This window comes from Pinus tabuliformis, chromosome 7 (genome assembly GCF_031772625.1).
Source record: "Pinus tabuliformis cultivar Carrire ecotype Pingquan chromosome 7, CPIR1, whole genome shotgun sequence".
In the NCBI taxonomy this organism is placed as follows: domain Eukaryota; kingdom Viridiplantae; phylum Streptophyta; class Pinopsida; order Pinales; family Pinaceae; genus Pinus; species Pinus tabuliformis.
The window spans coordinates 290,511,847-290,525,884 of NC_142293.1; positions in this window are offsets into that span (position 1 = coordinate 290,511,847).

Below are 14,038 nucleotides of genomic sequence, written 5' to 3' on the forward strand. Positions count from 1 at the left end.
TTGACTTGCAATCAACCATCTTTCCTAAATGGTCCCTGTTTGCAAGTGATATCGCCCCCACTACAAGTTAATTATGTGACCACCTATTCCATGCCCGTGTATACTGATGATCCAGTCAGTGGTATAGTTCATCATGTATTGAGGGAATTGGAGCTTGATCTTTCCATTAGATCCCTTGATATGTATCCATTCTAGAGCATTGTTCTCCCATCTGATGAGAACTTGTTGGAATCCATTGCCTCTTATGGTCCATGATCAAGGTGCTGGAGCACAGTTCATTTTTTGTGTCGAGCTCCTTGAAAAATGAATCAAGATTCCTAGAGCAAAGTTCCTTGTCTTGTGCCAAGCTCCTTAAACAATGAAACAATGTGTTAGAGCAGGGTTCCTATACTTGTGTCAAGCTCATTAAAAAATGAAACAAAGTGCCAAGAGCATGGTTCTTTTCCTATTTCAAGCTCATTAAAAAATGAAACAAAGTGCCAAGAGCATGGTTCTTTTCTTATTTCAAGCTCCTTAAAAAGTGAAACAAATCCCCTTCCATTTCGAGTCTTTGATTAGATCTCGTAAATTCCCAGTCGAGTCTTTCACTTGATCTCGTAAATGAATCTTCATTCCATCCACCTGTTAGTAACTAGTAGTCTACTTAGGTGAATGAAATGAAGCTTGGGGAGCATGTACCTCGAATTGAGTTATTATGCTAGGGGCATGCAAAGTAATCTCAAGCATAGTTTGTCTCCATTTCAAGCTTGTGTAAAAACCAAACAAAATCCAAGAATAGTTTTTTCTCGTGTTTCAATCTTGTGAAAAAATGAAACCATCTTCAAGTATCCTCAAGCATAGTTCCCCATGTTTCAAGCTTGTGTAAAAATGAAACCATTACCACTTTTCCTCTCATGTTTGCCTTTTTTATCAGCCTATTTTTGCGAGATGAGTCTTGGCTTTTTCATTCCATCATCACCTTCTCTTTGGTTGATCATATGCTTTCACTTGGTTGTTTTACCCTTTCCCGGGGAACATCTGCGATGAGTGGTCTTATTAGCCAGCCTCTTGACTTTTACATGTTTTGAGCAGTTCCATCATGATCGGAACCAATTGTTATCCTTTTATACCACTTGTTCCTCCAGGAGGAGTCCTCTTTTAGCTCTTTTCAAACTCTCAAAATATGAAAATATTATCGAGCACTCGTTTTTTTGAACTCGTAAAAGTAAATGAAAAGATGTCTACTTAGTATAAGTTTAACCATTTTCTAGACTGAGATAGACATTAGGGGAATTTTGAGGTCTAAAATGGGCCTCCTTAGAAAAATGTACAACAAAAACAAAATTTATAAGAACCAATAAGATTGAAGATGATGATGTCAACCATGGGGGATGATTCACCATTTTTTGAGTAAAAAAGTAAAAACATAAAAAATAATAAAACTACTTTTTCAACTCGTACTTTCAACTTATCTCCCTAAGTTTTTACTCAAATTTCGAGTGAGAGTACTCATTGGATGCAAAATTTAATTCCTCATCCTAGGAGTACCCACGTTGCATACTTTTGATGGACCCTGCTATATGAAAAATGAGAAATAAATGAAAAACCGTGATTGAAATCGCGTTTTTCATGTATTTATCATTTTTCATGTAAAAAGATCTATCAAAAGTATGAAACATGGGTACTCCTTGGATGAGGAATCAAATTCTGCATCCAATGAGTGTTGTCGTGTGAAATTTGAGTAAACCCATAGGGAGATAAGTTGAAAATACAAGTTGAAAAAATAGTTCTTTATTTTTTCCTTATAAAATTTGATGATGTAATCTAATCTTATTTTATTATTTCCACTATTATTTTATAATTTCTTTAGGAGGCCCATTTTAGACCCAAAAATTCTCTTAATGCTAGCTACAAAAAAGGAATACCTTAGTCAAACATGGCCAAGAGGTTCTCTCGAGTATTGTTTTCTACTTTTTCGGATTCGAGAGGGTATTTAGGAAAATGAACATTTAGATTTTTCTTTTCACTTCTTTTTCAAACTCTCTAAACATGAAAAATATGTCGAGTTACCCCTCTGTCAGACTCGTAAAACTAAAATAGTGAAAGACTTGTCACCATGACGAGACCGGGCTACTCCTTCTTAGGGCTCGTTATTAATTCTAGGATGGATTCATCCAAATGATGAACTTATATGACAAGCATATGATATTCTCTTCAATCTTGAGATTAAAAATAAAGAGGTACTCACTAGAAATAATGGGGGGAAATGGAAAGAAACATATATGTTGTATTTTTTATGAAAGACAATATGTCGCTCTTGATAATGACACCTATCTGTATCTCGTGTCGGGTTTGGCACATCCTCACTTTGTCTCTTCTCTTACTGGGTTTGGGAAATCCATTTATCTCTCATTTAATTATATCCTATTGTCACCATGACCTCTGATCTTATTTTGATTCAAATGTTGCCAATTTCCAGAGTCGTGTTGTCAATGTGTTCAAGAGAAGTCCCTCCTGCAAATTCAAGCCACTTATACCTTAAAACTAATTAATAATTAATTTATTTAAAATAATTATAATAATTAAATTAAAAAAATAAATAAATAATTAAAACAAAAAATAAATTAAAACTGAAATAAATAAATAAAATAAGAACAAAAATTAAACTAATATATGTAGGTTAGTTGGCTTTCACTATTTAGGATTAATTAGGTTTATATCTATGCTGGTCGGAGGATTTTTCTCTCAAAGAACAATCATTCATAATCTACCATTTTTTGGTCTTGATGATGGACCCCTTTTGGGGTTCGAAACGTCGACATGATGAATATAATACTATGGATAATTCGGGTCATACTACAACACTTATACCTTGTTTGACTTTTTCTGCGACAATCTTGAATCACTTTTGCCAACTTTGCAAAATCCTATGTTTCGTGTCAATGATGTGGGAAACATTATGGACCTCCTTCGACGGATCACTTCCTGTTAACTTCAACTCATTATCCGAGAAGATGATCTAGGAACTCCCGTTCAGTACATTGGAGCTTGTATGTCTCAATGACAGGTTCTTCGCATTTGATGATAGGTTCACATCACTGACCTTCGATCGAATGATTCTGCGAGTGTTCGACTTTAGCTTCATTGTTCACACTCGTGGATTGTGTTGTTGTACCTTTTGAACCATCACCATTATTGATGGTTTCTCTTATGCTTGTTAACAATTTACATCATTGGTCGGTAATCAGGTGGTTTCTACCATGTTCGACTACAACCCATTTATTCGCATGGTGAGATTCGTTCTTTGGTTGGATCGAGACAGAGATGAAGACCCTGGGTTTCGTTTGATAAATCCAAGTTGTGTGGAGTTATAAGGTATTCACGATTGTAAACATGATCCTTTCTATTCGGATGGTTGCGTCCATGTCATGGATCCATGTATTGCTAGATGCTTACTCAAAGATGTATTGTCAGGTATACTTACATCAGAGATGTAAGATATATTGTATTATGTTCGATTTGTAGGTCTCTTGGCAATGGTTCTCTAAGTCCTTGCCTTTGCTTATAAATCATTTCAGCCATCACTTCCCATTTTGACTTCATGCTTTAGGGGTCATCTGTTATACAATATTTTGTCACAATGCCAGCCTCATATCCTGAAGTGTCACACTTTGTGTCATCAATGTCGCAAGTGCCACAAAGTGATGAAAGTTGTCACAAAAATATATATTCACCATGAAACATGTTTAGAACATCCCTGAAGAAAAGGAAGAAAACTTGCCTTGAAATCATTCTGAAGAGCTTGGCAAAAACCTTGTTCTACAAGCCCAACACTACTTTTCTAAGGCAAATCCATGCTGGTAACCTCTAGCATTACACATGTCTAGCGTTGCCAGTGCTACTTTTATTAGGCAAATCTGTGCTAGTCCTCTTCTGTCATTTTTCCCAAAATGGAGGATAAGTTTCTCTTACTAGAAGGCTCGAGAACGATGTTGTGGTTTCAGGTAAATGAAGAATGGAATAAGACCTCCGATTCCTAGCCCTTGATCCTATTTCCATGGATATTTCCCTTGATATGTGGAACTCCTCCCTCTTTTCATGGATCCTCAACTCCCTCTCCTTCCCTATAAATGAATTTCCCGCCATCCACTAATAGTTGGTTGGTTGGTTGCCATCCTAGTGTTGAATTATGCCCAAATGTTGCCCATTTGCAAAGGAGAAAAGGTGTTTGAAGGCTAAGGCTTGGACTTGGAATCTCACTTGAAGGAGGCTTCCAACATCAAGGCTTCATTAGTTGTAATGCTCCCTTTTTCATCTATTAATAATACAATATGTGTTTTCTTTCCATAAATGTGTACATTATTATCCATTTATTGTAATGCTCCTTGATCTGTTACATAATTTGTATTAGAAAATGTTATGCTTTGCATAGTTTTGTTTTCTCCACTTGATATTTCTTGTAGGCACTCATCTACATCAATGAAGAGGAGATTATGAGCTTGGAAGCCAAAGAGTCAAGGTCAACATCAAGGGTTTTAGCATCAGAGAAAGGTAGGAGATCTATCCTCCTTTGTATTTTATAGTATGAATTAGGAAAGATTGCATGTAGTTTTCTTCAGTAGTTGCTAGATCCTCCCATAGGACTAGAGGGATCGTTTCTGTTTGTAGAAAGGATTGCATGCACAACAGGGTTGAAGTTGCTGGAGAAGTTGTTGGAAGGTTGAAGTTTGTTGCTGGAAGTTGTGGAAGGAAAGCTCATCAAGAAGGAAGGATGACTTGGTCTTGGAGGGTCTTGGTCAAGGGTCATAGGTCTTGGAATTCCTCAATTGAAGTTCTAGAAGAAGAGAAGAATTCTGGTGGGTGTTCCTGTCAGTTAGAGAGTTTTTGGCCCTATCTGATTGCCTATATATTGTCTTATTGTCTCACTGTTATTTATGATTTGGTAGATGTTTGATGATAGAGAACAATAATAATAATAAAAGAAAGAATAAGTTAATCAAGTAAAGTAAAAATACATCACAAGAAGTTATCAAAGTAAGAGAAATCACCCACACTTGTTTCCCCCTAAATTTCTCAACACTGACCCCCGACGCGGCACTACCCAGCGGACTGATCTATCAATGCTCTGTTATGGAGAATGATTAAATCAAGACACAGATTCAGAAGTTGTTGCAGAAAGGGAACATCAGGCTAAGTTCATCACCCCATGGGAGCCTGATAGTGTTGGTAGAAAATAAGGATAGGACCTAGAGACTTTGTATTGACTATCGGGCGTTGAATAGGATCACTGTCCAAAATAGTTATCCAATCCCATGGATTAATGACATTGTGGACTAGCTCAAGGTGGCCAAATATTTCAACAAGATTGACTTGAAGTTCGGTTATCACTAGGTACCAATCAAACCCTCTAATATGTGGAAGTCTGCCTTCAAATCCAAGGAGGGCCTTTTTGAATAGTTGGTCAGGCCTTTTGGGTTGACGAATGCCACCATAAGCTTCATAACGCTGATGGATGACATCTTGCGGCCCTTCACCAACTCATTCGTGGTAGTGTATTTGGACGACAACATGATCTTCAGCAAGAGTTAGGAAAATCATCTCCACCATATTCCAGAGGTCCTCCAAACCTTATGAAAACACAAATTGTGTGCCAATTTGGAGAAATTCACTTTTGGTATGACCCAAGTTCAATATGTGGGGTACATCATTAATGAGCAGGGTGTGCATGTGGACCCAACCAATATACAAGTTATTCAATATTGGCTAGCCCCAACCACTCTAACAGAGCTCCGCATATTTCTGGGTCACGTCAATTTCTACTACAAGTTCGTGTTGGGGTTCTCTCATATCACTTGGCCTTTGAGTCAATTCGCCAAGGGTGGAGAGAAAGAACATTTCTTTTGGTCAAAATCCCAATAAAAGGCATTTTCTGAGTTGACGCATCGCCTTTTCTCTGCAATCATGCTCACATTACCAGAGCTGTAGCAACCATTTGACATTAAAACAAATGCCTCCAACAATGCTATTAGTGCAGTTCTCACTCAACAGGGGCATCCAATAGCATATCACAGTGAGACACTTTCAAACACAGTATAAAAGTATCCAACCTATGATAGAGATGTATTCCATTGTGAAAGTCTACCAACAATGGAAGCATTACATTATTAGGAATGAAATGGCCATCCACACAAACCATCGACCCCTGCATTTCATACAAACAAAAGGAAAGTTGCAAAACAATCGCCATCATTTATGGTCCACGTACCTGCAACAGTTCCATTTGACCATGAAGTATAAGAATGGAAGCACCAATAATGTTGCAGACTACCTCAGTTGATCGTTGATCATGACACTGACCACTGTACTAGACTCTTATGGACATGAGACTTCAGGGTGACCACATCTTTACAAGAGCGATCTAGAATTCAGCAACACATACAAGATGCTCCTAGAAGGCAAGTAAGTTCATGATTTTCACCTCTAGTGTGCACTATTATTCCACCTAGGAAACCTCTTTATTCGTTCAAGTAAGCATGGCAAGATGATTTGGGAGTCATACTATAGTCGGGTCGCAGGAAATTTCGGAGTAAAGAAAACAATAACAGTGTTGCAGAAGTATTTTTATTGGCTGAACCTTCGTCACGATGTTGGGAAGTACATTAGATCAAGAAGCTAGGCATATATACTTGTCTTCCTACTCCTAGTTGGCCTTATGAATCTATCTCCATGGATTACATGTTGGGTATTCCTTCTACTAAGGATGGCAACCACTGTGTTTCCGTAGTTGTCGACGGATTCTCTAAGATGGCCATTCGTGCGATTTGCAGGAAGAGTATCACAATAGAAGTCAATGCTAAGATATTCTTTGAACGAATGTGAGTACACTTTTGGATCACACAGTCCATTATTTCAGATCAGGACAACACGTTTTTAAGTACATTTTGGTCAAGCCTCTGGTTGATGCTAGATACCAAGCTCACTAAGTCCATGGCCTTCCACCCCCAAATTGATGGTCAAACAGAGGTCATCAACAAGATGATCTTGCACATTCTACCCATGTACAACTCGAAGAATCCATGCACATGGGATGAAAGCATCCTCTATGTCCAACATAGTTACAATAGATCTTTCCATAGCTCAACTGGTCACAGACCCTTTCAGGTGGGGTTGGGATTCCAACCACTATATCCCATTGATGTGGCCATACCATTTGTAGCTACTCAAGAAGATTCGGCTCATGTCCACACCGAAGCTAACGGGGATAACAGCTTCATTAAGCGCATTCATCACATCCACTAGTAGGTCCATGACATATTGGATAGAACTAGTGCTAAGTACAAGGACCATCATGATCAACATCGGGTGTCACACAGCGTCCAGTTGGGCAACAATGTTTGGTTATATTTGTAGAAGTAATGCCTTGTCGGGCCCCACCGCAAACTTCACCTACTCCGATATGTGTTGTACACCATCACCAACATTATACGGGCAATGCCTTTGGGCTCAAAATTCCACTGTTCCTTTCCCTACACCCAATATTCAATGTGCACGGACTCCGACCATACTTTCCCCCATTAGTGGACGCATCCGACATTGTTGAGCAGCTGACACCAATAGAGATCAACCTAAGCTACATCGAATAGGCCACAACTGACATGATCATGGACACACAGATCAAGAAAAATTTCCAGCGAAGGATTGAGCTATATTGAGTTGTCAATGCAAGCCAACTCCATCACCAAGGAAAGTGGTTCACCAGGGACTAGGTTCAACAGAAATTTCTTCACCTCGTGGAGGCTTTGCACATAATGGGGACCATTGCTTCCTAAGGGGGGAGGACTAATCTAGGTGGATATTGGTGGATACCTGCCTATTCCACCTAGACCTTTAGCTGGTTTCATTTGTTTCCTTGATTATAACAACATTTATTATTTTAAGCAATTTTTCAGGTCTTCAAATTTTGCAATTGTTTTGACACCCTAAATGGAATTTTTTTACATCTGCAACCCATTAATCCTATAGTACTCATAGATATCTTTCCAACAAGGTATCATATGTGCCAAATGGAGACCATAAGAGCAAGTTACGACCCTGAGAAGTTGATTGCCCAACTAACCCCAATGGGGCCTACAAACTCTTGGTGTTCCATTTCCTGGGGTTAGAGTTTTCGTTGTTTAGGATATTCCTTTGTTGTTCAGTAATAAAAAGGCCCTTGAGCTTCATTGTCACACAGCTTAGAGGCATGTCGCTGCCACATCTCTTCTTAGATATAAGCTACCATTGTCCGAGTTGGTTTATTTCCATTCTTCTTGTAAGTGTCTTTCAGTTCTTTGATAATAATGAAATGAAGATTTATTTATGTTGCATCTCTGTGTTTATGTTCATATTTGTATTATGTTGCATTCTTCCATAATTTTTGACTAATGGTATTAGAGTAGGCCACTTTTTCTCCATTTTTCTTTTCATATCCCCAACGATGTCAGGGTATAAGGAGTTAGGGCTTGAATTGGTTGAACCTTTGCAAAACTAGCCTCGCAAACCCCAACGGGCTCCCATGGTGAAAGAAAAGAAAGATGAGGGAGTAAGAGATCCTTTCAAAATATTAAACAAGGAAACCCTCGAGCGACAGAGGAAGACGATGATTGATAACTTTCCTTGGATCCTTCAGCGGCTACCCACAGGCGACACATCTTCATCCAGTGGCCACTCTAGAGGTGCCACTCCCTTTAAGGTACAAGTCAACTTTGATATTATCATATTTGAAGGCCAAATAGATGCAGCTGTCATAGATAGATGGTTAAATTTGTTGAAAGGATATTTTTAAGTTCATGAATTTTCCAATCGGGAAAATATTACTTTTGCACTCCTAAAAGCCACCCCTTATGTCAAAAACTGGAGGGAAACCTACTGAGAACAAAAAGACAAGAGGGAACCTTCAACGTTTTCAGCCAAACTCAGTTGGAATTATTTCTGAGATGCCATTAAGGAAAAATATTACCCTATCGAGAGTTATGAAGATAAATACATAAAGTGGACCACACTATGACAGAGAAGGGACCAAGACGTGCCGGAGTTCACAAATATTTTTCATACCCTTCGCACGAAGTTGGGTATCAAGAATTCAAAGTGGCATTTGGGACTCAAGTACTGTGGTTGTCTACACAAGTATATCCAGGACGAGATGGAGTTCCTGGACATCTCCTCGCTCGGCACTGTCTATCAATACACTATCAAGATCGAGTAGAAATTTAAACAGAAGAAGGGAGACTTTGGATCTGTGAATCTGAAGCAAGGGAAAGGTGACCCAAAAACGCAGAAAAAAAGATAAATCCAAGGTGGTGCAACCCAAAACAAACCGTCAAAGCTGCAAACAAATAAAAACACCATGAAGACAAAGGACACAAGGAAATCGTGTGAGTTCCATAAGAGCTCCATTCACAACACAACTGAGTGTCGAGCTAAGTAGTCATTAGCGGACGAACTGAAGGATTTTGAATCAGATGCATGTTATGACTATGAGTTAGAACCCGACAAGGGGAATTGACAAAAGGAAGCAGATTATTGATGCCAAGTCCAGTGCCACCATTGTCACCACCAAGGTCCGAAATATTGAGCCCAAAGATCAAGAGGAGGGGGAGTGGCTCTTCCACTCATAGATGTGGGTGAATTGTTCTCCACTATAGTTCATTATCAATAGCAGAAGCCAAAAGAACCTCATTTCAGTAGAGGTCATGAAACGGTTGGGCCTACCGACCACACCACATCTGTAGTCGTACACCATCGGGTGGCTTCACCAAGGATGAGATCTCCACGTCAGCCAATAGTGTTGCCTTCCCTACAACATCAAACCCTTCACAGATAAGGTATTGTGTGATTTTTCTCCTCTTGAAGTTTGTGATGTATTATTAGGCCAACTATACTTGTGGAAGCGTCATGTTGTGTATGAGTCTAGGCCTCGCACTGTTATTGTTTCTTTGGGCAATAAGTTATACAGGTTATCAGAGGTAGCACCTCCTACCGCCATCTCTTTGATCTTTATGAAGCAATGCAATAAGATCATTTCCTAGACTGAGAAATTTGTCTTCCTTATGATTCACCCTCAGGGCAAGAAGAAGATTGTGGCCACATCCACGACCTGCAGACAACGCTCCTCCGCACGACAACATCAAATGGACAAGGTCATGGAGGAGTACATGGAAATCTTCACCTCACCCACGATAGTACCCCTACACTATCAGGTCAAACATTCCATCAATCTAACTGTTGAAATATGTATCTAGGTTCGGTCTTCATAATGACATGTAATTGTGATTTTATGTATCTAATGTAAAAGAAAAATATTTTTTATTATTTGTATTCTTAAAGCATGGGTTTCATGCTCGAGGGAAATTTAGTTTTAGGTCAAGCACCAATTGAGTGCTTCTAGGTTTGTCATAAAGTCAATTGAGCCATTGTCATGTATTGAAGTCCCATTTTGGGCATGTTACATATTGTAAAAAAAAAATTATTGAGTCAGAAGAGAGTCAAAAGACCCTCCAAGACCTTGTCATGGCACAATGATCAAGTTGGACCACATGAAGGGATAAGTTGGCCTCAAGATAACAATATGTACCCCTCACAAGCCTATAAATAACAAGGAATTTGACCTTATTTGCACACTCATTCAAGAGAAATCGATCTCCTCAAGATAAAAAATGGAAAAGGGCAAAGCAAAAGAAGAAGATCAAGATCCAAGTATGTAGGTCTCTCTCTCTCTCTCTCTCTGTTAGGGTTTTTACCGTTTTTGGGCTAGACGAAATTCTGACATTGCATCAAAGTTGTGAAGCTCCAAGGTCAAAGTTGTGAAGCTACAAGGTCAAAGTTGTCAAGCTACCTCTAGAGAAGTTGTGAAGTTTCGAGGTTGAAGCTACTAAAGATGCATCAAGGTCGAAGCTATGAGGTTGCTAGGTTGAAGTTGCTAGGTCAAAGTTATGTAAATTGTTGTTGGGGTCAAAGTTGTTGGAGGTTAAAGTTTGTTGCTGGAAGTTTTGGAAGGAAAGCTCATCAAAAAGGAAGGATGACTTGGTCTTAGAGGGTCTTGGTCAAGGGTCATAGGTCTTGGAATTCGTCAATTGAAGTTCTATAAGAAGAGAAGAAATTCTGGTGGGTTTTCCTCTCAGTTGGAAAGGTTTTGGCCTTGGTTGATCGCCTATATCTTGTGTCTTATTGTCTCATTGTTCTTTATGATTTATTATTTGTTTGATGATAGAGAACACTAATAATAATAAAGGAAATAAGAAGTTAATCAAGTAAAGTAAAAATACATCACAAGCAATTATCAAAGTAAGAGAAAATACCTACACTTGTTTCCCCCTAGATTTCTCAACATTGACCCTCGACGTGATGCTACCCAATAGGCCAATCTATCGATGCTCTATTCTAGAGAATGATGAAATCAAGAGGAAGATTCAAGAGTTGATGCAGAAATGGCACATCAGGCCAAGTTCGTCACATTGTGGGAGCTCGATCGTGTTGTTGCAGAAGAAGGACGGGACTTTGAGACTTTGTATTGACTATCGGGCGTCGAATAAGATCACTTTCCGGAATAGGTATCCAATCCCACGGATTGATTACCTTCTGGACTAGCTCAAGGGGGCCAAATATTTTAGCGAGATTAACTTGAATTCCAGTTATCACTAGGTACTAATCAGACCCTTTGATGTGTAGAAGATTGCTTTCAAATCCAAGGAGGGCCTTTTCGAATTACTAGTCATGTCTTTCGGGTTGAAGAATGCCCTGACATCCTTCATGAGGTTGATGGATGACATATTGTAGCACTTCACCAACTCATTCATGGTAGTGTATTTGGACGGCATTTGTATCTTTAACTAGAGTTGGGAAGAGCATCTCCACCATATTCGATAGGTCCTCCAAACCCTGGGACAACACAAATTGTGTGCCAATTTGTAGAAATGCACTTTTGGTATGACTCAGGTTAAATATGTGGGGTACATCATTGATGAGTGGGGTGTGCATGTAGACCAAGCCAAGGTACAAGTTATTCGGGATTGACCAACCCCAACCACTCTAACAGAGCTTCATAACTTTCTAGGTCTTGCCAATTTCTACTGCAAGTTCGTGTTCGGGTTCTCTCATATCACTTGGCCTTTATGTCAAGTCACTAAGGGTGGAGCGAAAGAAAAGTTCTTTTGGTCTGAATCCCAACTAAAGGAATTTTCTGAGTTGAAGCATCACCTTTTCTCTTCACCCATGCTCACATTACCAAACATGCAACAACCATTTGAGATTGAAATATATGCCTCTAACTATGTTATTGTTGCAGTTCTTACTCAACAGTGACATCTAATGGCATATCACAGCGAGACACTTTCAAACACGGTTTGAAAGTATCCCACCTATGACAAAGAGATGTATTTCATTATGCGGGCCTGCCAACAATGGAATCATTACATTATGGGAAAGGGAACGGTCATCCACATAGACCACTGGCCCCTGCAGTTCATACAAACACAAGGAAAGTTGCAGAACGGTCGCCATTAGAAATGGTCAACATACCTGCAACAGTTCCATTTGAACATCAAGTACAAGAGGGGCAACACCAATAATGTTGTAGATTGCCTCAGCCAACCGTCGGTCATGGCACTGGCCATTGTGCTAGACTCTTGTGGACACAAGACTTCGAGGTCGTCGCGTCTTTACAAGAGCGATCCATAATTCGAAAACACATACTAGATGCTCCTCGAAGGCAAGCAAGTTCATGATTTTCACCTCGAGGGTGCATTATTATGCCACCTAGGACCCCTCTGTGTTCCTTCAAGCGAACATGCTAAGAGGATTTGGGAGACGCACTGTAGTTAGGTCATGGGACGTTTCAGAGTAGATAAAACAGTGGCAGTGCTACAGAAATATTTTTATTGGCCGAACATTCGACAGGATGTTGGGAAGTACATTAGATCCTGCACTGCCTACACCATTGCTAAACCAACCATTAAGAAGAAAGGCCTATATACTCCTCTGCCTACTCCTAGTCAGCTTTAGGAATCCATCTCCATGGATTACTTGTCGGGCCTTCCTTCTACTGAGCATGGAAATGACTTTTTTTCGTGGTCTTCGACAGATTCTCTAAGGTGGCCATTCTAGCAGCCTGTAAGAAGAGTATCACAGCAGAAGTCACTGTTAAGCTCTTCTTTGAATGAGTGTGGGTACACTTTGGGATCCCACAGTCCATTATTTCATATCAGAACAACATGTTCCCGAGTACATTTTTTTCAATCCTCTAGTCGATGGTGGATACCAAGTTCAGTAAGTCCATGACCTTCCACCCCCAAACTGAGGACCAAACAGAGGTCGCCAACAGGGTGATCGTGCACATTCTGTGCATGTACAACTCGAAGCATCCATGCACATCTGATAAAAGCCTCCCCTATGTCCAACACAGATACAACAGAGCTCTCCATAGCTCAACTGGTCACAACCCTGTTCAGGTGGGGTTTGGGTTCCAGCAGTTATGTCCCATTGATGTGGCCATACCATTTGTAGCTACTCAGGAAAATTCGACTCATGTCCAGACCGAAGCTAACAGAGCTAACAACTTCATTGAATGCATTCAACACATCTCCCAACAAGTCAATGGCATATTGGATAGAGAAAATACTAAGTACAAGCAGCATCATGATCATCATCGAGTACCATGCAAGTTCTAGGTGGGCGACGAAGAGTGGTTACATTCGCAGAAGGAGCACGTTGCTGGGCCCAACCGCAAACTTCACCCACTCCCATATGGTTCATACACCATCACCAAGGCTATAGAGAATAATGTCTTCGAGCTCATCATTCCACCATTCCTTGGCCTGCACCAAGTATTCAATGTGGATCGGTTGTGACCATACTTTCCCCCATTGTTGGACACATCCGACATTGTTGAGTAGCTGACACTAACAAAGCTCAACCCAAGCTGCATCGAACAGGCCACAATTGATAGAATCATGGACACAGAGATCAAGAACACTCACCAACAGAGGATCTAGCTATATCGAGTTGTAAAAACAGGTCAACTCCT